Source organism: Paramisgurnus dabryanus, chromosome 1 (assembly GCF_030506205.2).
Source record: "Paramisgurnus dabryanus chromosome 1, PD_genome_1.1, whole genome shotgun sequence".
Lineage (NCBI taxonomy): Eukaryota > Metazoa > Chordata > Actinopteri > Cypriniformes > Cobitidae > Paramisgurnus > Paramisgurnus dabryanus.
Genome location: NC_133337.1, coordinates 71,357,778 through 71,383,933, shown reverse-complemented (window position 1 = coordinate 71,383,933; position 26,156 = coordinate 71,357,778). Strand labels below are relative to the sequence as shown.

General features: G+C 37.5%; 1 protein-coding gene across 1 annotated transcript in view; it reads left to right on the top strand.

Annotated features, from left to right (window-relative positions):
- Positions 1 to 10,368: 10,368 nt before the first annotated feature.
- Positions 10,369 to 26,156, top strand: part of becn1 (beclin 1, autophagy related) — a 521,809-nt gene continuing 506,021 nt past the window's right edge. The window contains exon 1 of the mRNA XM_065253401.1: positions 10,369 to 10,468. The gene's annotated coding sequence lies outside the window, so the exon portion shown is untranslated. The remainder of the gene's footprint in view (positions 10,469 to 26,156) is intronic.

Genomic DNA, 26,156 nt, shown 5'->3' with positions numbered 1-26,156 from the left:
CTGTTCGTGGATTTTATATATTTGTAGATCTCGTTTTACATTTGCGGATCATGAGGTTTTTGTTTGCAGATTTGGAACCTATTTGCAGATTTGTTTCGTGTTTACAGATTGTAATATGCATTTTTGACTCCTAGTCTCTTAATTTTCAACGATTATGGCATTATTTTGTCATAAAAGCGAAACAATAGTGTCAGAAATCTGAAAACAAATGTGACACAATCTACAAATAGAAAATGATATTCATCTGCAAAGAAGTCACTTTACATTCATTCAAATTCTGGTTTTCAAGTACAAGTCACTGATTTCTTTTTGTAAATCATGCTTTATATTTGTGGATCACAAAGACAATTCGTAGATCTTGTTTTACATTTGCAGATCACGAGGACTGTGTTTGTGGATTTTTAATCTATTTGTAGATTGCTTTTTGTGTTTACAAGTTGTAATATCTATTTGTGACTTTGAGTCTGTCCATTTTCAATAATATTGATATCAAATTACCCCCAAATTTACCCTTCCGCAACATTTTAAACCCGGAAGTATTGTCTTATGGCAAGCGGCTGCATGTCCGTATCTGTTTTAAAGATCGCTCTGAATGGGATCTCTATGAAAAGTCCGTCACAAAAATGGAATTATATCTGCTTTTTGCTCAAAATGTGGTGTTTTTGCAGAAACCTACCCATATTCAAGAGCTGATTACAAAAGAACTACTGAAGGTAGGATGAAAGGTTTTTTTTAAAGCAGATGGTCTGTTCTATCATTTGGTATACAGTATGTTTATATATTTAAAGAAGAACATTTTCTGGAAGGCATTAAACTTTTGTGAAAATCATGAAAAACTCTGGCGCTGACTGGCAACTTTTTTTTAAAACGCTGGCGGCGAAAGAGTTAATTCTGTCAATTGGGCTCAATATTAATGACATCGAAAATTCACCTCGGAGCGATGCAGTTTCAGACCATTGCCTTGTCTCATAAACGGTACTTCTAGATAATTCAATTCAATTTTATTTATATAGCGCTTTTCACAATTGGTTCAAAGAAGCTTTACATTAATAGAAGCAGTGGAAAGCACACAAAATCGACAGATAGCACAACATAATACACGATAGCACAAGCAGCTAAATTTGCTGCGGCTATGAATCAACATTATAAGCGTGCGTATTACTAAGGTAACGTAAAGAAGAGGGTGCTAAGATAAGCCCAAGAAGGCTGCCACCCCGGGTTGAAAAACCCCCTATAGGAGAAAAAAAAACCAGGCTTTTAGCCGGGAAAGTAAAAAAGTCCTAGTAGGGAAAAACCCTTGGGATATATGTATATATATATATATATACATATATATATATATATATATATATATATACATATATATATATATATATATATATATATATATATATATATATATATATATATATATATATATATATATATATATATATGGTAACACTTTATTTTACGACCCGCAAAGTACCGCGTAATTAAACCGAATTTTCAACGTTCCTATTTGTAACAACAGGGTACCTCACCAGTACGTACTTGTAGGTATAAGGTAATAATATTTTAAGTTTAGGGTAATAAGGGGGTAAGAATATGAAGAATTATAAATTATTTATACTCTAGGTATTTTATAACAACAGGGTACCTATTGTAATATTACGTGGTATGTATGACTTAGTCAAGTCTATGGGGAAATTATTTTTTATTTTATTTTTTATTGTGAATTTTTCATATTGACTACTGAATGTTGTATACAGTCAATGTCTACGAGCCACATCGGCAAATAAATATAACAGCACATCACTTTTATTTTAGTAGCCTATACTTGCTTTTAATAACAAAAGTCCAGCTGATTTAATGTGGTTATCTTTTTTTTTAAGGTAAGTACAATAAAAATAGCAACTTATTCCCTATTTACCAGGAAACTCCTACATTTGCGAACATATTTGTAGTGGTGCTTTGCAATTTATTTACTGTAAACACAAGTATTTTAGCCAAATATAATTTATGCAATGGCAAACCAGAATGAAACAACAGCAGCTCCCGCTAAAGCAAAAGACAACTACACTTAGGCAACTGCGCAGGTGTAGAACGCGCGGCCGTCTGCAGGAGGTTTGCTGGAACGCGATCCTGAGGTAAAATTTCTTTAAGAGGTTTTAAAAACATTCTACACTGTGGAGTATGGCTGTGAGTGATGTCAGCAGGATCCGCATGCTGGATAAGGTGACTGGTTTTGTTAATGCATGACTCACGCATTTCAAACAATGTTTTTTCAAGAAAGTTGCCAGCTAACGGTAGCAGGTTAGCTAGCACATAAGTTAGCCTAAAGTTATTAACGTAACTGTCTCAGAAAACTCTGTTTCTGTCAAGGCACAGTGAAGAAACATTTACTGAAGGCTTTCATTTATGTTTTTTATATGTAATGCAGAACAGCATTTGTGGGACGACATCAACTCATCATCCGAGTGGACAAGAACACCAACAGAGGAAGCCAAGCCGCAAAAACAAATGAAAAATTGTCATGACTTTTTATTTTAAATAAAAGTTATGTGATAATAAACATTAAGTGTTGGCTTAATTATAGTGTTTTAAAGGGACACAAGGCAGCATTTTTATGTTAATAAATCATCTTCGTAAGTCGGTATATGGTTAAATGACTCATTACATGACGAATGAAGACTCTCTCGCCCGCCCCTACGGTCTGTAGGAAGAATACCCCACTTGCAAGTTCGCTGTATCCGACCCGGTGTCCTTCAGTCTCGTATAGTCTTAGATATAGAACACATTTACTCCCAGACACTAGGGGGAGCTAGTAGAGAAATAATACTCAGACTTGCCTTGTGTGCCTTTAAAGATGTTTTGAAATTAGTTTTTTAAAATAAAAATAACAATATTCTGTATGTTTATGGTATTTACCCTATAACATTTATTAACAAGAGGTGAACAAAGCACCACTTTAGTTTACAGCCCTCAAATAGGAGAGTTACCTGGTACATACACAGAGAGTTACACATGAGAGTTACCTGGTACATACACAGAACAATTGAGAGTTCTAAATGATATTTTGCTGTCTCTTGACTCCGGGGACACTGTTATTTTAATTCTGTTGGATCTGAGTGCAACATTCGACACGGTCGACCATAGAATTTTACTGTCCCGCCTTGAAAAGTCTGTGGGCATCCGGGGAAATGCTCTTAGTTGGTTTAAGTCTTATCTCACGAATAGAACTTTCTCAGTTGGTATTGGAGATTCTGTTTCGTCTGTAGCTTCTCTTACTTATGGCGTTCCTCAAGGATCAATCCTGGCTCCTACCTTGTTTGCATTGTATATGCTGCCATTGGGATAAATTTTTAGGAAACATGGGGTTTCGTTCCATCTATATGCAGATGATACTCAAATTTTTCTGCCTTTTAAGCGCAATGACAAAAAGGGTCTTAAAACCCTTTACGCATGCCTAAATGATATAAAATCCTGGATGTCCTTAAATTTTTTACATCTTAACTCAAGTAAAACTGAGGCTATTGTGTTTGGCCCCTCCTCTGTTGATGGGAAAAATACCATCAATGTGGCAGACATGTACTGTGATTTTAAACCTATGGTTAGGAGTCTTGGAGTGGTTCTGGATTTCTCCTTAAAACTAGAGAAACACATAATTATAGTGGTGAAATCATGTTTCTTTCACCTGAAGCTATTAACTAGAGTAAAGCACTTCCTTTCATCGATCGAGCTCGAAAAAGTTTTACATGCTTTCGTTTTATCCCGTCTTGATTACTGTAATTCCTTATATGTAGCTCTCCCCCAGTTTTCTATTAAAAGGCTACAAATAGTCCAAAATGCAGCTGCCAGATTCCTGACTGGGACGCGCATGCATGAACATATCACACCAATTCTAAAGTCCCTTAACTGGCTGCCAGTGTCGTTCAGAATCGAGATGAAAATATTGCTGTTTGTTTTTAAATCTTTAAACGGTCTGGCACCTACATATCTATCCGAACTTATAAACATCTATCAACCTGGAAGGTCTAAGGTCTACGAGTAATTTTAATCTGGTCCAGCCTAGCTTACGCCTAAAGTCAAAAGGGGACCGTGCCTTTGCAGTTGTTGGTCCTAGGCTTTGGAATAGCCTCCCTCTCTCCTTGAGATCTCTATCCTCTGTATGTCAGTTTAAACATAAATTGAGGCTGTATCTTTTGGAGCGAGCATTTACTTAAATTTCATTTTATCTACGTCTTTTTTAACACTCTGAATGTTTTATGCATTGTATTGTATTTATCTTTTTGCCTCATGCTTTGTGAAGCACAGTGGTCAACGTCCGTTGTATTTACTGGTGCTATATAAATAAAGGAAAGAAGAAGAAGAAGAAAGAATCGGGGAATAAGCCCCACTTTAATTTACAGCCCGCAAATATAAGAGCTTATGACATCACATCCATCTAACTGCCCCTCCACTTTAAAATAATTGGCTACATTTTTTGAGTGGCAGCAAAGTCAGCCAATCAGTAATGAGATTGGAAGTTAAGCCAGTAGGGGGAGCTAAAGAGGTGCAAAACCACTTGTTTAAAATCCCCCACCCTAATAGAGCTATCTGAGAGAGGTTTCTAGGAAGCTTCTAAGGCATTACAGACCCAAACAAATTTTTTTTTGTCTACATGTAACATCACAGAACAAGGATAAATACCCTGTTCAATCATTCTATGTCACCTTTAACTAAACAATGTAGGATTTGACGTGCAAATCTAAAGTTATATAACTTGAAGTACCGTCGGGCACACACTTTATAGTAGAAGAATTTAAACAGAAACCATCAATTCTGGATTAATAACTATTGTATATTTTTATTCACTTTTCTTAAAGGTCATTTTCTTGTTGTGTTTTGATGTTTTTCTCTGGCTGAAGAGTAATTATTACTATGTGTTTATATTTGCACCCAAAACATAAGTGCTCAAAAAGTGCACAAGTAAACCAACACATTTTAAAGCTTTCTTCTACAATACAATGGATAAATAAAAGTATTCACTACAACTAAATAGTCACTTTGACTTGATGTACACCTCAGTGTCATATAATGTACAGTATTATATGATGTGTATAGTTTTCCTGTCGTCATTTTGGATTTTATTGTGGTCAAGGTCAGAACACAGCTCATTCACACAAATTTATAGTGACACACCGGCTAATATCCGTCACCTTTCTGCAATAAAATCCTACAGATGTACTGTTAAACAAAGACATTTTTAAGATAATCCTTTTGGAGCCAGTAAAACATTTATTTTAAGCAATTAAACATTGCTACTTAAAGCAACACTATGTAGTTTCCATGTAAAAATGACTTGCAGCTCCCCCATGTGGTTGAAAAGCGCAACAGTGCCTGGTATCAGACACTCTTCTGCAGGCAGGGGGAGGGGCGGGGCTGTGTTTCCTACCCTCCACCGCCACTTTCAGAGTGTGCTTGTAGCAGCTAGGAGGCTGCTCAGGTTGCAGCAACAGTATAATTTGTCCAGTTAAAAGTTGTTCTATCACTGATATAATTTTAGATACATTATTTAAAGGTAAAAAAACTACATAGTGTTGCTTTAAAATACTTGGTTAGAAAAATAGGGCAGTATACACTGTATAATTTATAGTATTTTAGCACTTATCTTATTATTGCCACCTTAAAGCTCACATAAAACACCAGACACCGTTTCTGCTGATCTTATAGTAATTTTTCCTACTATGAAAAGTCAATGGGCCCCATTTTAAGGGTAGACTACTCCTTTAATCTTAAATACCTACAGAGTAGTATTCCATCCCTCAAATATATTTAAAATATATAAAGACCTTTTAGTTTTATCAGACTTATAAAAGCCAGATTAGCTGTAGGGATCGACCAATATGGATTTTTCAGTGCCGATGCAGATACTGATTTTTGTTTCATCAGCCTTAGCCGATGACCGATACAGGCTGTCGATTTTTTTTTTTTTTTTTTTGAGCCGATATTTGGAGCCGATACTGCTTGCACTCACTCAATTTACATCATAAAAATGACACAATGATGATGCCAAATGTTACAAGTCTCAATTTTCAAAAAGTAGCATTTATCGAGCTTAAAAAAACTATATTTAACAAATAGTAAAAACAGGTGAGGGTGCTATGGAACCATGAACTGCACTCTCCACAATGACGAAGAACTATCAGCAAAGGATATTGATTTCTAGCACTTTACTACTAGAAATATATATAGGGGTGGATTCCCGGACAGGAATTATCTTAAACTAGGACTAGAGCTTAGTTTAATTAGGAAATATAACTAGTTTTAACAAACATGCCTTACTAAAAACATTACTTGTGTCCATTTCGAGGCAAAACACAGGGCACTTATGTATTTTAAGATATGTTAAAAAGAGATGTCATTAGTTTGGACAGTTCTTACATTTATTTTAGTCTAGGACTAGTCTAATCAAGAACCCGCTTTGTCCAGCTACAGTATGATCAGCTGTTAGGCTGAGCTTTCGATGTTGTCATGGAAAGGTTGGTGTTTTTAGTCACATGACCTGCAATCGCTTGCGGCTTCCAGCACTCTGTCTGTAATAATGCCGGAAAAAATCACGTATCGGCCAATGCCGATACACAAAAAACGCGCAAATACCGGCCCGATATGTAATCACTAATTAGCTGTATCGATTCTTTAGGAATAAATCTGGGCGGAGCGAGTCATAAGCAAGCAACACGCACAAACATTATTTCAAAGTCCTTCTACGTACATTTACAAGTATACATTTACTTGTATACGCTACTTGCACTGAAATATATCTTATATATAGCTTAGACTTTAAGCTAATAAAAACTAGGTCTCAAATCAAGTATTTGAAGTATTCTAATAATTGGGGCTAAAAAAACTATGTTAAAATTAGTTACCTAATTGGATTAATCATGATTGACTTTTTGTTAAAACAATTCTTTTAATTATGATTTTTTTTATTGCTTTTTATGTTTTCACTTAGATGCTGTGATAAAAAAGCAACCAGGACACCACATCTGCAGGATGGGGGAAGAATCAGAAGGTCCAGAAGATAATATCAACTGGTGCCCCTGAGGAGATTAATATTGTTTTGTTTCTTTTGTTTAGTAATAAGCGGTTTTATGTGGTTTTGTTAAATAAAAGAAATTCAGTATTCAATTCACGTTTTGCACATCATTTTCTATATTTTACTTCCATGTATTTATAGCCCGGGTGCTTATTTATTGCCAAATGTGCCCACATGTTGCCCACATGTTGCCCAGTGTACCCACAGTTAGCCCACACTTTGCCCGATCTGCCCACAGTAAGCCCACACTTTGCCCACAGTTTGCCCAATGTGTCCACAGTAAGCCCAAAGCTAGCCCACACTTTTCCCAATGTGCCCACAGTAAGCCCACACTTTGCCCAGTGTACCCACAGTTAGCTCAATGTGCCCACAGTAAGCCCACAGCTTGCCCAGTGTGTCCACAGCTAGCCCACGCTTTTCCCAATGTGCCCACAATAAGCCCACACTTTGCCCAGTGTACCCACAGTTAGCTCAATGTGTCCAGAGTAAGCCCACAGCTAGCCCACTCTTTTCCCAATGTGCCCACACTTTGCCCAGTGTACCCACAGTTAGCCCACAGTTTGCCCAATGTGTTCACAGTAAGCCCACACCCAGGCTGTCCCATTGTGGGCCTGTTACTGGAGTGAAATGCGGGGCACGTGTAGGCCCCACACTATGGGGCCCCAATTTTCTGCCTACGCCCAGCCCACACTTTACGCTGTCCCACTGGGGCAATTTTTTGCATGCAGTGGCCCCACCTGGGGCTCAAAGGGACATGTTTGCTGGGAAAGCAGCTGAAGCACAAATTTAGGGTAATTAAATGTATATTTTCACTTTTTACACCTTTTAATTAAAAAATTGTATTGTAGTTTTCAAATATGTGATTAGTTATCACAAAGGCGCTCTCTGTTTATATTTCTAACACGCTGGCTTTTTAAAGTGTGTCCGAAAGCATTTTTCGGAGCTGCCTTCATGCCTCCGATGTCAAGTTTTCTGAATCAACCAGGGATAGATCTATGACAGTCAGTAACTTAACTGTACTGGTGGCATTACAGTGCCCTCTAGTGGCCATCATTTATATAGAACACATCTAAATACCTTTTGTACAACAGTATTTAAATGAAATTTACTTCTCAATGATATACTCTAAGGACCCAATATCAGGATGTACAGCAGCCGTATTTGTTAAAATTTTCCAAATAAATATTCAATAAAGGACATCTGATTTTGCATCACTTTTCACTACAGAACTAATTGCTCTTTTACTACCCTACTGAAAATTCCAGCTAAGACCAGCATAAGCTGGTGAGCTTGTCTCCCAGCTTGGTTTTTGCTGGTGTAGAAAGCTGGTCTAGCGGTGTTTTGGTCACTTTTTAAGCGGGTCTAGCTATGTTTTGGCCACTTTTTAACCTAGACTTAGCTGGTCAGACATTAAATAGACATTAAAAATAAATATTATAGCGTTATATTATAGTGTGGCACTCACACACATTTCTATTAATTTGACGCCCCCTGTATTCATGTGAAAACCATGAAAATAAATGTAACCATAAAATATAGAAACAATGAAAATGACAATAATCCTGTAACACCTTTTGTTTATTTTCAACTTTTAATTGCAAATTTTAAAAACTTTAACAATATGTATATAAAATTATTAGAGGAACACATTTTTGCACTTAATGTACCCCGCTAACTCTGTGAACTCTGGCGTTGTACCAAGATGAAGCTAGTAATCTATGATGTAGACTGTAACATTTTGAACCATTCTCTACACCAGTGGTTCTCAAACTGGGGGCTCCTGAGTTGGGGCCAGAGGACCCCAGTTTAATGACATTCATGAAAAAACATGAATTTATTATAAATTCTGTGTAATTAAACATCAGAAAAATAAGGCTACTAACCAACACCACTACATTGTATAATTTTATATGTTTTTTTTATTCATATTGTAAGTTTTGGAATGTTTTATGTCATAAATTTTCTTTGGGGGGCCATGAAGGGATGCACCATACACAGCGGCCTTTCGCTTTGTACCCCCCAGCCTCACAGGCGGGTCTGTGACCAGTGCCGAATATGGCTGCAGGACCGGATGGCTGCTTGCCTGCGCTGGACTATCTCCACCCCCCATTCCCCCCTAACGTGTTGCAAGTCATGTGTTGTTCATGTTGTAAGGTGTACTGACTATGTGCTTATGTCGCTGAGGTGTTTTTTCCCTGTTCCCACACTGTACTCGCTTTGGAGCATACTGCCCTACAAAGGCTAAGTGCAGTAACGCAAACACTGAAACTGAGAAAAATGCCCTTAAAGTTTTTTGCACCAGCCAGTTAAACATGTAACTTCAATTTTGGCACACACGTTTCTCTGAAATGGGACAAAATTGAACCAGGAGACTTTGTCACAAGACACAACAGATCTCACAAAGCTCATTTCCACCTTTAACTCAATTTTGACGAAATGCATAGTTATTGCGCTTTTGCTTTGTAGGGCAGCATAGTCTGGGTTTTTTTTCTCCTCCCCTCCATCATGTAATGCTGTACTTCTTCCTCAATGCCCTGTCGACCTGTTCTGTCTACCCCCTTGTCAGTTTTATGTATTGTATGTATGAACAGGAAGATGGATAATTTCGCTGGTACATGTGACCATGTGACAATAAGGTGCTTGATTGATTGATTGACTGTACACAGGGAGGCCGGACCCCGAAAAGTTTGAGAACCACTGCTCTACACAGCGGAGGTATACTGCACATACTGTGGTTTGGAGATGTGAGCATTTCTGACAACGTTTTAAATCTACAGATTGCAAAATGTAGTCGCAAGGAGATTGTGCTGTTGCATCTGCCTCATAAATACAGTAACACGATCAAAAACCTTACCAAAATGGCGAAAATCTCTGAAAAGTGACAAGGTTGTTGCATAGAACTGATAATGCATGATAAACAGATAAAAATGCCAAGTAACAGATTAACAAAGTAAAACAGAAGTAAAAGGAAGAATTAGGGAACTCATGAACATGAAGTGGCAAGATGTGGGATGCAGAAACAAAGGGCAGACACTTTTACAATATTCAAAGACACACTTGGTAAAGGAAGAATAGATTTTAGAAAGATGACACAATCACTTAACTCAGACTAGGACATTGTGGTTTAAACCAATTATATATAATAGGGAAACATCAAACAGGGTTATTTGAATTTTGTAATGAAGCTGAGAATGTTGAGCATGTAATAATGCAATGTATGGAATATAATAAAGAGAAGACTTATAGAATATAATAATAGTAAAATACTGTGATTATGCTCCACACTCCAGTCCAGTTGGTGGCGGTAATGCACCATAAGTTAGCTTGTCAACCGCCAATAAACACTACACGAGGAAGAAGAACAGAAAACAGGAGTTTCGCTGTTGCTATCGGGTTCACTGCTAAAAGGTATGCTTTTATTAAATGTGATTATAGTTACGGGGTTTAGGGATTTCTGCAGGCTGTGTTAACTAGAATCTGTGTTTAAATCATATGTCTGGTTGTGGGCATCCACAGATAATTTCGACCTGGCCAGTCTATTAAAAAAAAAAAAAAACATTACGACACACTCCATTTGGAAAAAAATAAAACATCCAAAAACAAATTAATGGCAGACACTACATGTATTTTTAAACGCTGGTTTTAGATTAAACACTTTCTTTGTTGTAATTGAGTCGCTTTTAGGTCGCACAAGTCTTAGATTAGTCTTCGTATTGTAATAAAACATACAACTTACCGGATGAAAATAAGAATTACAGAGAGCTTAGGCACGTACGTCTCGCAACTTTATTGTTTCGGTGCCAAGAATCAAGAATCGCGGTTCCGATACTTTTCATGAAAAGGGAGAAACACTCTCAAATCTCATTGCTGTGCTTTATTTTAAAACCAGGACAACATTCTAATCAGGGATGTGCACAGGAATTTTTAGGGGCAGTTGCTCTGACCTAAATAAAGGGCACCCCCCCCCCCCAATTTTATTTTTTTTTAACTCACGGCCTATATGAAGGACTGAGAATAACAGGGTCTTTATTAAAATCAGCAAACATGTTTGCCTAATGCCTACCAAAAAAATTGTAGCCTAGGCTGCTTGTCTCCCAGCTAACAATTTTTGGTTCCCAAAACGTTTTCCTAACGTTAGTTTTTGGTTCTAAAAACGTTCCCCTAACGTTAGTTTTTGGTTCCCATAACGTTTTTTTTAGCTTTGTTTTTGGTTATCCAGGAAAGTTTTCTTTACGGAAATAGAATGTTATTTTTAGGTTAGTTTAACGTTATGATAACGTTATAATAACGTTAGGAGAACGTTAGTTTTAGGTTAGAATAACGTTAGGAGAACGTTAGAAAAACTTTAAACTAACCTAAAACTAACGTTCTCCTAACGTTTTTATAACGTTAGAATAACGTTAGGGGAACGTTAAACTAACCTAAAAATAACGTTCTATTTTCGTAAAGAAAACTTTTCTGGCTAACCAAAAACAAACATTAAAAAAATAACGTTATGGCAACCAAAAACTAACGTTATGGGAACGTTATTCTAACGTTAGGAGAACGTTTTGGGAACCAAACATTTTTGCTGGGAGTATGCACAGTTGACATGGAACAAAAACAGTTTAATGATCTACTGGACAGTGCGCGTTGCCGCGGCTCTGTGCACGCACTGAAAGAGCGCGCAGAGCTCAAGATTCTAGCTGCAGTGAAGTATGGCACGTCTATTGGTACATTCCATGTTGTGTTTTTTTCTATCATATCTATCCAAAATAAGTTAAACACATTTCCATATAAAAAAGAATAAACCAATATTAATAACAACATTTATAACAATTACATTATTTTATTACTGAAAAAATGTCTATTGAAACATTAGATGAATAACACAGGTTATTTTAAATAAAAAAAAACCTCAACCCACCACACATTGAATTTAGATAGCATTGTATTTTATCAAATATATAAATGACTTTAACACAATAAAGAAGACTTATAACAGATATTTATTGAAAATGAATAAACATTTAATTTACTTTGGATCAAAAAATCTTACCACAGCAGTTAGCCGCCTCTCCATTATTACAATAATCAAAAACATCCTCTCTTCATATAGACGGGAATCACTAAAATATATATTAGTTCTCACATATAAGTTACTAAATGAAGAAAGAAAATAAACCGCTAGAATAAATGTTAGACTGAGGTAAAACCTATTGACAACAAATACATAAGCATTTCATTCACTTCAGGTTAACAGATCAGTTTAACGTTAGCCGAATAGCTCTCAGTTTTTACAACAATCAAAAGCTTCTAACATCACATTCTCCTTCATGGAAATCATTAAAATATATATTTTTGTTTTCACATATTAAAGTTACTAATGAAGAAAGAAAATAAATCACTTAAATAATGTTAGACTCTGAAGTAAAAACCAAATGCCAAATAAATAAACATTTCATTCACTTTAGGTAAAAAGATCTTACCACAGTTAGGCGGCTATTTGTTTATTCGACAATAAAACGTTTCTAACATCATATTCTCCTCATATTCTCTTCAAATCGATCGGAAATCACTCATATATACATTTTTTTCTCACATATTTAAGTTACTTAAGAAAGAGAAAAAAGAAACGCTAATATAATGTATGTCTCTGAGGAAAGAAAACCGTTAACGACCGTTATTTTTTAAATTATGCGAATTCGCGTACAAGAGAAAGCGGGTGCTCGTGAAGAGCGCGAGGTAAGCGCGTGCAGAGGAGCACACGCATAACAGACGTGCTCACTTCAGAAATAATGGGTTTAATTATGCTTTTACTTAATTTCCTAAAAAAAAAACATAACCAAAAAATAACCATTAGAGAACGTTAGGTATAAGTTATTTTTAGGTTATTTTAAAAATAACCACCCAGCAACGTTATGGGAACGTTATTTTATGGTTCCCAAAAATAACCAAAAAATAACGTTCTGTATAAGTTCTTTTTAGGTTATTTTAAAAATAACCACCCTGCAACGTTATGGGAACGTTATTTTATGGTTCCCAAAAAATAACCAAAAAATAACGTTCTGTATAAGTTATTTTTAGGTTATTTTAAACATAACCAACCTGCAACGTTATGGGAACGTTATTTTATGGTAACCAAAAAATAACGTTCTGTATAAGTTATTTTTAGGTTATTTTAAAAATAACCACCCTGCAACGTTATGGGAACGTTATTTTATGGTTCCCAAAAAATAACCAAAAAATAACGTTCTGTATAAGTTATTTTAGGTTATTTAAAAATAACCACCCTGCAACGTTATGGGAACGTTATTTTATGGTTGCAAAAATAAAACCTAAAAAGAACGTTCCCAGAACGTTATTATTTGGTTCCCAAAAAAATTACCAAAATATAACCAAAAACTAACGTTAGGGGAACGTTTTTAGAACCAAAAACTAACGTTAGGAAAACTTTTTGGGAACCAAAAATTGTTAGCTGGGAACTTGAGTCGAGAAGGGCAAATGGGCAGTTGCCCGGGCAACAAATAGTGCACGTCCCTGATTCTAATGATATAACACACTAATAAATGAACATATGAACAGCAGATATATTAAACATTTGAACAAAATATGAAAAAACATCTCTATGCGATGGTTATAGTGATAACTGCTAACATTCACTTAACCATAACATTACGATAATTAATAGGAAATAATGAGCCTTAATAATAACCATATGTTATTTAAGCTGTGATATATGGATTAATATAGGCTAATGTTTCCTGTACCATAATGGCTGATTTATCTGTGGTTAACTTTATATTTGAGACCATAATTTCTTACAATGCTTTTCACAAATGAAATACACCTCCTTTGTGTGGACTGTGCTCTTTAAATGCTTTAATATAATAACCTAATATAAATAAATCGCTGACAAACATGCACATGCTCTGATTATAATCATATAGCCTATACTGTAGATCATTTTAGCTGATGTTTTGTATGCTTTATTTTAGCAGCTTGCAAATTATTGTTATTTATGAAAGTTGCGTTTTTAGAGATGTTGAATTCTCGATCACTGGAAGCTCGCGCTGCGGACCAAAGCGTGAAAATAAAGCTTGAAGGCAAAAGAATACATCCTGTTGAATTTATTTTAGGAGTCAGACTGAGCTGCAGCGGGCAGTATCACTTAGTGCTCGCACATGCAGCCATCTCGCTGTTGTGTTTGTCACATGACAGCTGCAGTTTTGGCTGCGTGTGTGAGGAGAAAAAACACAGACGTCCACAGGGAGGCAATGGAAACGTGCGTTGCACGCACCAACATGAAATGTGTCACTTACAAATCTGGGACACGTTCATTCTTAAAAGTATCGATACTAATACATTTAGGAACCGTGACGTTATTTATGTCCGAGAATCGCGGTACTTTTGAAGTATCGATGCATCGTGCAACACTAATGGAAATTAGGGCTGTCAACTTTAGTCGTTTAGTCGACTAATCGGTCGATGCCGTCTTGGTCGACTGACATTTTCATTGGTCGACCAGTTGCATAATTAATTTATTTTCCCCAATAAAGAAATTTTCATTGATTTACTCCTTGATATTTATTCCTTTATAAGCAATTAAATATTACTGTATTCTAAATATAATTAGCCCATGTTTTATCCCCAACTTTAAATGCTTTAATTTAGGCTATTTTGTAACAGCGCCACAGTTTAGCGCACCACGTAGAACACTCTGGAACCGCACCTGTGGCTGGCTGCACTGCTACTTCGCTCAGAAAGGAATATAGGTAGTTCTGCTGTATTCATTCAGTTCAAACACTACCTGTTTTGGCTTTAGTCAGCAAAATGTCCAAGAAATCTAAATCTTTTGTCTGGCTGCATTTTACAAAAAAAGGTCACGGAGTTTGAGTTCGCCTGCTCACAAGGTTTGCAAAGTAAATGGTACAGTCTATTTTTTTTGTAAATTCTTTCATTCGAATAGTAAATAAAATACAGCAATAAAATAATTCAAATGAAAGTCTCTCCTGATTGTGTTCCAAATTATTAACATTTACGTATTTTAGGCTATAAGTAAATTGCAGATAGGGGTGTGACGGTCATTATATAACCGTGAGACCGACGGTTATAGTTTAACACCGTCATTAGAACTCTATAACCGCCAAAACCGTGTTATTAAAATATTTTTTTTTAAAAAATTTTATCATAAAGAATTTTTAAATACTAATTAAAAACAATTGTTAACAGTCTGTGTTATACGCCCCCTCACGTTCTCACGCAGTGAAAAATACAGAGCGGAGCAGACACTGACAACGCGCGAACATACAGGACAGACCAGGTTTACTTTTCGGTTACTTTTGAGATTTAACATATTAAAAAAAGTCTCACCTTTCAAATCATCTCTTCCTTCTAGTTAATTTAGTTAATAAACATGAATGACCATGAGAAGGAATGTTGTTTTAACCGCGGAAAGGCGTCAGTATACTCCGCTTTTCAAGTTCAAATCCTCCCATGCTAATCTACTAACTCTCTTCAACGCACATTCACTGCTAGTTGTCTTGCTGTTAATTTTAAAGAAACGTAGAGCAAGTAGCTAATCAGTGTCTAGTTTATTCAAACACCGGGTGAGCACTGTGCAGCGCGTCTGCGGAGAGAGTTTGCTGCGCGTGGCCATTGTGCTTTTACACCGGCTGCGTTTAATAACAATCTCAAGTTCATATTACTTTCTTTTACCTGCGCATTTATGAGCAAAACCTCTTCAATACGCTTTTAATCCACATTGTTTTCATGCTGTTCTGGTCCGTGTAATGACGGATATAGACACAATTACAGACATAAAAAGCCCAATGCACAAATATGTTTCTCCGAAGATTATTAAAATAGATGATAGATAGAGGATTAATTTATGCTAGCGCAGTCTTCTGGCAACCGTGTGTTTTTTTGAAATATTTCATTGCTTTCTGTTAAATTGTTCAAAGTTATTACTGTTTAAAACACACTTGGCATCACATTCATGATTTTATGGTATAATGACACTTTCCCTTCAATCCACGAGCATTTAAACGAGCAAAACGCCCCCCACTGACGGTTATGTGACGAACCGTCACATTTGATTTTCGTCATAACCGTCATCACCAATTCTGAAACCGGCACACCCCTAATTGCAGATTAAGTTTTGTTTTTGTAAATCCTCAGACATTATTTTTACCACTTAATTAAGTTTTGCTTTATAGAAAGCATTTCTTTAAAGTGAATTTCGTTTTGTATAAATTGTTTATTTATTTTAATAAATGTTTCATCAACCATCTGCATGTATTTAATAAATAAAAAGCAAATATAGCAGAAAATATAATAACCGCGCATGGAGGCGCCGGCACGGCACGTTCACTTGCATTGCATTGTTAACTAGAACGCACCTCATTACAAATTAATAAAACTCAGCGTATGCATATATGCCTCATACATTAGCATTAAATATCTTTGCTGCATTCGTAGAAGATGACAAGGGCTTTCTCACACACAGTGAGTTAGACCCGCCTTGGCCGGTGCGTCTTTTTACGCATTCTGAGGTGCCTATTGTATCCATTAGTTTTATCGTGTTGCAGTCTATTCGGCAACATTCCGCATACAACGGGCTTAGATTTGGAAATATATTACATCTACATTTCAGTGGTAACAGATACGGTGACCATCTTCTTTCTTTATTGTAGCACTACCTCAAACTATAGCGGAGTCTCTTCGCAGCTGTCATTTTCTTAAATGAGCTGCGGCAATGTTTCAAATGAGCTTCTAACGCTAGACAAACGCCTTTATTTTCAACACGATCACCTCGTACCCAAACCATTTCGAAACTAAGGAGCCATTTGTCCTCCGATTCTGCGTTTGCTGGACTTATGTTTTTGTTTTTATTTGTACAGTTGAAGCGTTTGAAAATAGTCTAAATAATGTAACAAAACGAAAATAAACCTATAGGCCATCCTACTATACAGTCTATTATTATTAGGATTCTTTTAGGCTATTTTTGTGTGTGTTTGTGTGTGTGTGTTTGTTTTAAAACGCCTAGATCGGCTGGACAAAAGTTAACCCATAGCTTCAAATTAAATAAGAATATACAGCCTGTATAAACGAGAGCTTTTAGGAGTTTTCATTATTTGGCAGTTTTAGCAGTTATATTTTTTGTAGCGTGCGGGTGTGGTCAGGTGCGCGATTGTGACTGTCACTATAGACCTAGTACAGAGCTCCTCACTTTGCACATATAAAAAAATCACTTAATTTTCAAAGAATTGTGTTATTATTATAGTTTTATGTATTATTATTGATGTTTTTTCGTTGTTGTTTTATAAATTCTCTATGACAATTGTTTAATAAATGTTCAATCAAAATGCAAAACATTGCGTCATTTTTAGTCGACTAATCGATGCGCAGGACAGGACTTTGGTCGACTACGCATTTCTTTGGTTGACTACAGCCCAGGGATGTGCACAGGGGGGTTGCTCAGGTTGCCCGGGCAACTGCCCATATGCCCTTCTCGACTCAAGTTGCCCTTCTGAGGTGGAAAAAAATTAATTGTACTTTTACTTCGTTTACACCATGCAGCGTTCCTTCGTTACTGTATTTTAATTATTTACGAAATTTGTATTTTATTTTTAAATTGCTATCTTGTGTTTCTGGCGCATTCGCGAAATAATGACTCGTTTGAGTCGATTCCTTACAAAGTGTTGCAAATAAACGAGTCTTTTGAGTCGATTCTTTACAAAGCGAATGGGCCAAACGTTTTAAATTGGTTCGCGAATCAGTTTGAATGAATTGTTCAGATCGCTGCAAAAACGGAATCGTCCGAAGCTGTTTTACTCTTAACCTATGTAGAAACACGCAGAATATAACCAGTGTTGGGTGACGTGGAAATGAATTTACCAATCTTTTAACTAAAAGCAAAACTTCACACATGTACCCGCCATTACATACACGCGACCTGTTCGTCGTCAGACACAGTTAAACGCGTGCAACCTCCAGAAGCATTGTAGCACAGATTGAAGAAAATCCATCGATGATTGACATCTGATTAGCTGTATACTCTACTGTATGATGTAAGTGATTCTCACAAAACACAGGTGACATCACAACGTAAGAAAACATGAGTTTTGTCTAAAATCATTTTTATGTAAGTGTAAACTGTTAATGTCCTCAGACCATCTTAGGAGATTTCTAACTTTATACATATGCAAAACTGTTGTCAGTTTAACTTACTTGTCTGATATTTCAGCTATAAGCTACATCAACATTGAGACTAGAGTTAATTTGTTAATTTGAAATGCTTGTCTATTCTGTGTTTGTATTCTTTTTTCTGTACTGTTTGTGTACGTTGCAGTTTTACACATACTGTAGAAGTGCCCTAAAGTATTCTTCTGTTTGTTGTGGAGTCAAGAAATGTCTAAACATTAAAAGATGAACATGAGACAAAAGTACAGAATCTGTCACATTATTTTTTTTAATGGTCACTGAGCTGTGTCCTGATTGTTTACACATGAAAAGCATAAAATGTGTAGGATCAGTTTGATTCACTTATGTGCATTTGTGTACAACACACATAAGTCAGCATTTAATGCTGTTGTTCTTTGTTGTTAAAGCATGTATGTGTTGAAACATAAACAAAGGTTAATAAAATGTGACATTCTAAACTTCTGACATACTGATATTTATCTTACCAATTTTTGGTCTCCACAGCAAACAGAAAAATCTTGTCTTTACAGTTCTGATACTTATGGAGGGCACTGTATTGTGTGTGTGTGTGTGTGTGTGTGTGTGTGTGTGTGTGTTTGCGCGTGTATATCTAGATTTATTTTTTCATGAGTAACTAGTAACTCGCTACTTGAGTATTATTTTCATTGCATACTTTTTACTTCTACTTGAGTAATTATTTATTTAGTTACTTGTACTTTTTCTTGAGTAAAGTTTTTGGCTACTCTTTCCACCTCTGTTAAAATCTTCATGAATCTAGGCTGAGTTTGCCACGTTTAAGCCCAAATAATCATACAGATAGCAGCTAGCTACAGCTTGCAGACAAGCAGCCTAGGCTACAATTTTTTTGGTAGGCATTAGGCAAACATGTTTGCTTATATTAATAAAGACCCTGTTATTCTCAGTCCTTCATATAGGCCGTGAGTTTAAAAAAATAATTTATGGGGGGTGCCCTTTATTTAGGTCAGAGCAACTGCCCCTAAAAATTCCTGTGCACGTCCCTGCTACAGCCCTAATGGATATCACCCGATTGGCTATTCTCCGGTCGATTGCTTTGCTTTCCCGTGGCATCATGGGAAAGCTGTATAGAAGTGTCCATCCGATGCTTGCTTCAGAATCTGGGCGGACTCAGTAGGGCATCTGGGGATTTCTCGCCTACTGATTTTATGAATACAGAGGATTCGGACATACTACTTTGTTCACGTACTGTTTCCCCTACTACATTTTCAGTAAGTAGGCGGTTTCGGACGATACTTAAGGACACATGCCTCTGAGTCTTGCGAGAAATAGTCCAAAATCCCGGTAATTCTCGCCTTACCTTTTATGTATATTGAGGTTTTAACTATTGTATTTGTTAGTTAGGGGTCAAGCCCAGAATGGGCGAAGACCCCTATTGTATCTGTTAGTTTTCTTTTTCTTTTTCTTCCTCCGCCATTGCGGTCTATGGCAGCCTATAGAACCGTACGTAGGAAAGTTATGAAATTTGGCACACTGAGGCTATGTTTACACGTGGGCGGTTATTTTCATAAACATGTCAGTTTTCAGAAAAGTGTTTATTTACACGTACACGTGCATATATGCCGTCAAGAGAAGCTCAAGCCCACGTAAGCCAATCACCGGCAGCGCTGGTGGTGACGCGAACTGGTTCTTCATGTTGGAGGGAGGAGTTGTTGCAGTAGGTAATCGATGACGTCAAAGTACCACGAGAGCGAGTTGAGGAATCATACGTAGAGGTCTAATTTCGAATCGCTCTCGCGGTACTTTGACATCATCCGTCTGTCGGTTCTTGCAGCGCCGCATGAAGTCAAACACGCGCAAGATTGCTGACCTCCGAGCACTCGTCTCTGCTCCTCGACATAATGGAGCAGCTGTATTTGCAAATACAAACACACGAAACGAGTTTGCACGAACAGAAATGTGATCTTGGAAGCGTTCAGAGTAGCAGTCACATGTAAACATAGGTCGCACTTTTGATGTAGGTGCGAGCTCTGGCGCATACTCTGTGACGTTGCCTGCTTAAACATCCGTTTGTCTCAGTTTACATGCAACCGTGCAACCGAAGATTTTCAAGATCTCCACTCTGGCCGGAGTTTTTAGAAACAATCGGTTTCAGAGGCGAGTTCTCCGTTTGCGTGTAAACGAGGGGCACAAACGAAGGTAAATCTCTCAGTTTTTAAAAATAACCACGTACGTGTAAACAGAGCCTGATAGAGGACTGTCCAAAAAGTCTCCACAGCAAATTTGAAGTCTGTATCTCTAACCCGCTAGCGCCACCAACAGTCCAAATTTGCACTTATGTATTTGCTTATAACTTCTGACCCGTAAGTCCTAAACACTAACATTTTCCGTCATGAAAAATTAATTTATTCATAAAACCTACTTTTGTCCTAGAGCTTTTGCCCAATTGCCACGAAAAACAGTATGTAGCATCTAGAGACACTGAGGGCAAAAAATTATTAAAAGAATTTTGATAAACCATTCCGTTTTCGTATGGCGCGTCAACAAATTTTACATAAGGCGCAAAAAAACAGGTTTTAGTGTGTATCTTCGCCAATCTTATGTCTATTGACGCCACACTTGGTAGTTGTGATGCCAGTGAGGATCTGAGGGGGCATGCAGAGTTTCGTCACAGCGCCACCTAGTGGTCATACGAATGTTGTACATGCTTATAACTTTGGCTGTGATCAACGTATTTTCACAGGACTTGATTTTTTTGGAGTCCTGAATGGTTACCAAGTCCAACGATACCATACATGCCAGAATTCGCCTTATGGTTAACCCTGCGCAGCAAAAAAAGTAGTTAACAAACACGCGCGGATATCTCCGCAAGCGTTATTCTGATCGACTCGAAAACACCATAGGAAGAACATTACATTGCCTTCTGAACAAAAAACTCTATTGGCGTTATATTAAAATTTTCATCATAAATGGCTGAAAATTGCAAAAATTTAAAAATTACCTTTAAATTTTGTGTTTAATGAAGTTTATGTAACTAAGTTCGGGAGGAGCATGGTCATGTGATCCAACCAATCAGTGCAAAGAGGTGCCTATAAATGGCAGTCCCTCACCTCTGTCCCGTGACAGATTTTTTGCAGCATTTGGCCCCGCCCATGTGTCGTCACATCTGGTTTCGAGCGTTGTTTTGCGACGACATGCTTTCTCGGCCCGCCACTACTTACCCAGCAAGGATTCATTTCTTTCTACCTGAAAATTTGGGGATATTAACCGACACTTTCCACTTCACACCAGGACGCCGAATCCTACTCTCGCCCCTGCCAGCGAGACCTCCGCCATTTTTTCGCCTCGGTTCCTATCCGGCCCAATCGAGCCGAATCATTAAACAGGGACTGATAAAAGCCTCGAAACGATCACTATTGAACTAAATCTTTCGCGCAGGTTTAACGCTATGACTAAATGTCTCCTTTCAGACTACTAACTATTTCCCATTGAGCCTCTCGTACTCATCTAGCAAGCAAGGCCACCGGGCCCAAATTTCGCGCCCTCCACCTTCCACCCTACTCCGCCGAGTACCGGGTTTTTTCCTAATGCCTCTCACCACCGGTGGCAGGCGCTCGGCAGGTCCGGGCCGCGTCCTAGAGCGCCGGTTTCAATCAGTTCCCTCGCCCGCATAACAGTGGCTCCCGCTTCCATTTCACCAAATATTTCTGTTATATCCGCCAGCGTCGCAATCCGTTTTCCTCATCTGTATTTTTGTCCATAGGATGTTAACTTCAGGTGCTTCCTAGCTTGAGGCTGCCTCCGCTAGCGGCTCAAGCCCTGACGCTATTATCTCTCATTCCTCTGTTTTTAGTTCAACCTGTTCTAAATATCACCAAATATAACGGGAGATTGCCTCCGCAGACCACCGATCCTTATTTATTCAGTACCTCCCCATGCAATCGTTTTGAAACGCACGGATTATTAACACAGGGACACAAAATAGTCATTGGTTTTTAATCGATATAATATACAGGGATGTGATTTTTCCGGATTAATCCGGAATTCCGGATTTTCCGACATGAAAATGTGACCTACGTGAATCATGCAGATATGTAAAAAAAAAAAATAAGGGGGGAGGGGGGTATCTCACAGCCGTCGCCATGGTAACCCGGGACGGAACCACAATCGCCGTCCCCGCGCAACAGGGCCACACCGGTGGCAGATGACAAAGAGATGCATTTTCCTTCCTTTCCAAGTATCAACAAGGACGTGTTTCTGACCGTTCGCAAATGGCGGATTCACCAATCAGACCCGATCGTTTCTCTCCTCTCTTCTCCTCATTTGCGACGTTTGGCTGTCACTCGCGTGACGCGAAACAGAGCGGCAAACATATACACGTCGGTTTACTTGGTGGATTTGGAGCAGCAATTTTCACAGAAATGAGAGGAAAAACGAGCACCATTGCAGAAAATCCTGGTGGCGACTGAGAGAGGGACGATGCAACAATATTGGTTCCGAAAAAAGGCAAGGAAATAAGTTACCTCATCGAGCCTGGTTTAACCTAACTGAGCATTACATTTGTGCATGAAACCTGATCGACGAACACGGATGGGCGGGACGGAGTGGAGTCTAGAGTGATGTTTCTTAAGGCTCCGGCGTGAATATAAATTTATCTTCTAAAGTTCGGTAAAAACACATAAATGGCTTAAAATCTTGTTTAAGAATCTGTTTTATAATGAGAATCTCTCTTTCAGCGCGCCTACGTGTGTTTGCGCAGCGTGACAGCCGATTTGAATCTGACAGAGTTCGTCACTGTACATTAAAAAATCCCACACAGACATTACAGCGTAAATGCTAGGATTAAGATTGATTTTATATATAACAGATAATCTGAATACATTTACCCTAATAAGTTTTTAAAAACATGGTAATGTTTTAATGTTTTGCTTTAGTGTTTTAATGCCAGACAATCATTGAAATGAGGGAAAAATGAAGAGAAAGGCAGCAGATATAGCATCCTTCTTCAGAAAGAGTAGCAAGAAGCAGCCAAATGAATCTTAGTAAAATACATTAAAGTAGCCTTCAAAATTCACATGATTTTCTGGTCTCTAGTTTTTTCAGCAATGGGAGATATAAATTCTGGTTTTAAAGTAAATTTCAAAAGTTTTTTATTTGATTAAATAGTTTAAAAAACATGGAGGTTGAATTATGACTATAAATTGTATGTTAATCTCAATTCATTTTAATAAAAATTAAATTATTGTAGCAATTGTATGTTATATATTATTCTGATTAACACACTATAATACTTAAAAGTATTTTAAGGTTTAATGATAGAGATTTTATATGCCACCCCAGAGTAACTGCTGGCCCCTGCCTGGCCACCCCTATGAAAAATCCCTTGCTCCACTACTGATTAGCAAAACACAAAAAATACATTATATTATAAATCTTTACCCGGACAAGTGACTTTTGTGCATGGACAAGTGAAACACAAATTTACTTGTCCGAAGGACAAGTTCCTCAAAAAGTTAATGTCAAGCCCTGATAAACATATTACAACAATTTACGATTAACTAAGAATAATAGTAAACTTCATTATTGTTAATATTGTGACTCTTGATGAGTCTTGATGACGTATGCAGCTTAGAAATGCGACCTCTGGAAGGCTGCAGACTTAGGATTGAGAAACGGCCTCTGTATCATCGTTTGTTTCAAAGGTTTCGTGTTTTTAAAGTTTTAAGGTTGACCAGTTTGATTAAAATAAATAGCACCTGCACTTTTTTGTACAATTACTTCTATTTATTAGTGTCAACCTTCTATTGTTCATGTTTAACAGCTAACAAAGTTACTCATCTACAGGGGTCTAAAATTAGAAAAAGAGACCTTTAAGACACTTTATTATAACTAAAGGTCCTGTGTAGCACATTTTACAGATATTTGTATTAAAATAATACTCTGGTAAAAATAGAAGTACTGATTTAACTTCTTTACTCAAGTAAAAGTATCAAAGTACAGGCTTGGAAATTTATTTAAAGTATCAAATTAAAAGTAGCCATGCCTTTAGTTCTTTATAAGCCATTGCCTACATTTTATTTGGATGTCGGCAAAATAGGCCTTCTTTTGACATGAACATTTGCATGTTGCACATTTAGCTGTTAAAGTTGGGTAAAAATGCAAAACAAAAATAAGTTAAAACATATTTTTTATCATGGTTGTTGATATAGAGAGAGGTGGTGATGGAGCAGTGGACAAGACACTTTCTTTTGATTCCCACTGTTACACATCCACCAAATAAGTTGTTATGTGTCATACTGTACAAAAAAGTAGCATGTTGCACATCTAGCTGTAAAATGAATTAAAATGTTTTTTTTTTTGTTCAAATAAGTTGTTATGGGTCCTACTTTACTATCCGTATAGATCCGCCACCAGTTTGATTGGCGGGTGTGTGTGGGGGGGGTCTTAATATATTTTCCTGCTTTTTTGTCCTTAGCCAATCACATGCCTGAATATATGCTTCCTCTTTTTCTCGATATTTTCCTCCGCAACTCGGACTTCTCGATCTCAATGTAGACCGTGTTGATTTTTCTTTCCACGTTACTCTTAAAGTATTGTACTTACATCCTTCGTTTTGTATTGATTTAGCTACTGCACAGAAATAATTTGCTCTGCTTTTCCCTCTTGTTGCAAACCTAACCGCTCGCTTTCATCACAACGGCAGACTTTTGCGCTATCACCACCGGCCCGAATCATACTTTTAAATCAAATCTGTCCGTCAGTTCTGTAGTTTTTCGAGTCGTGCGATCTCACATTTGCCATTATGTAAGTTATCTAGAAGCAGCGTCTCCAGCTGCTGGTGATACGCTACCAGGCGGACCTAACTCGCTTATTACACACTATTTTAGAATATATTGCGTTTTCTCGTCACAGACCCCCAATACGAACTTACTTTAATGGTTTTTCCTGCTATTAAGACGATCATTTACTGCCGACACCGTGCCTCTATCGTGCCCGGCGTTAAAGTGTCGGCTCGTATGTCCTTCTACAGGACGGTGTTTTGTTCCCTAAGAAGTGCACTAACTAGCTCCATCCTTGCCGCCGACGTTAAAAGCTGTTCCTTGTTCGCGTCAGCTTACCAAGGTTTTTCAGCACCCGCAGCAGCGCGCTCCGCATTTTTCCCTCACGTTAAGGGATTATTTATTTCAAAATCTAACTCTATATTCGTCACCTGCCAGTCGATTCGTTCTTTTGTAGTCGATGGTGGAGCTATGACGCTGATTTTACCATTTAAATGATGTCTGACATTAATCATTGCTTAATTCTGTCCCAGGATCCCTGCATACTCGAAATATTTCATTCCAATCTGCCTCTGCAGATCCCGAGCTGTTTAAATCATATGCCGCACAAGGTAATCTCTTAATCTTCCTTTAAGCGTTTTTTCCTATTTTTAACCAGCCCGTAAAATAAAAAAACCTGCAAGTATAGACCATGGGAAAGTTGACGTTAGTCTAATACCCTGATTCGCAGCATTCATTTAACGCCCGCTGGCGTAATATAGGCTACCGCATTCAATTCCGCATCACGGTTTATTTAACTTGTGGGGAAAGCAAAAAAGTTGGGTTTCGGTTTTATTTAATGTAACTATGCAATTCCCATATTCGCTGAAAAATCTCAATCTAACCACCCGATGCTTTTCCAGCAGATCTCCCTCACAGTTCAAAAAGTTTTAAAGATCCTGGCATTTTGGCATCGCTGAGTGCAAATCATGGGACCCATCCACCTCCTTCGGGTTTCTGGGTTTTAAGCTATATTTCGGTCATATAGCGTTGTCGTATTTAATCTCCTTAGCCAGTTTTGTTTTAAATGTAAACTCCTCTCATCTAAAATTTTGTTCTGTCCTACATGCTGCTCTGGTAGCATTCTAAATAAAATTGAAAACGCTCAAATTGTCTGA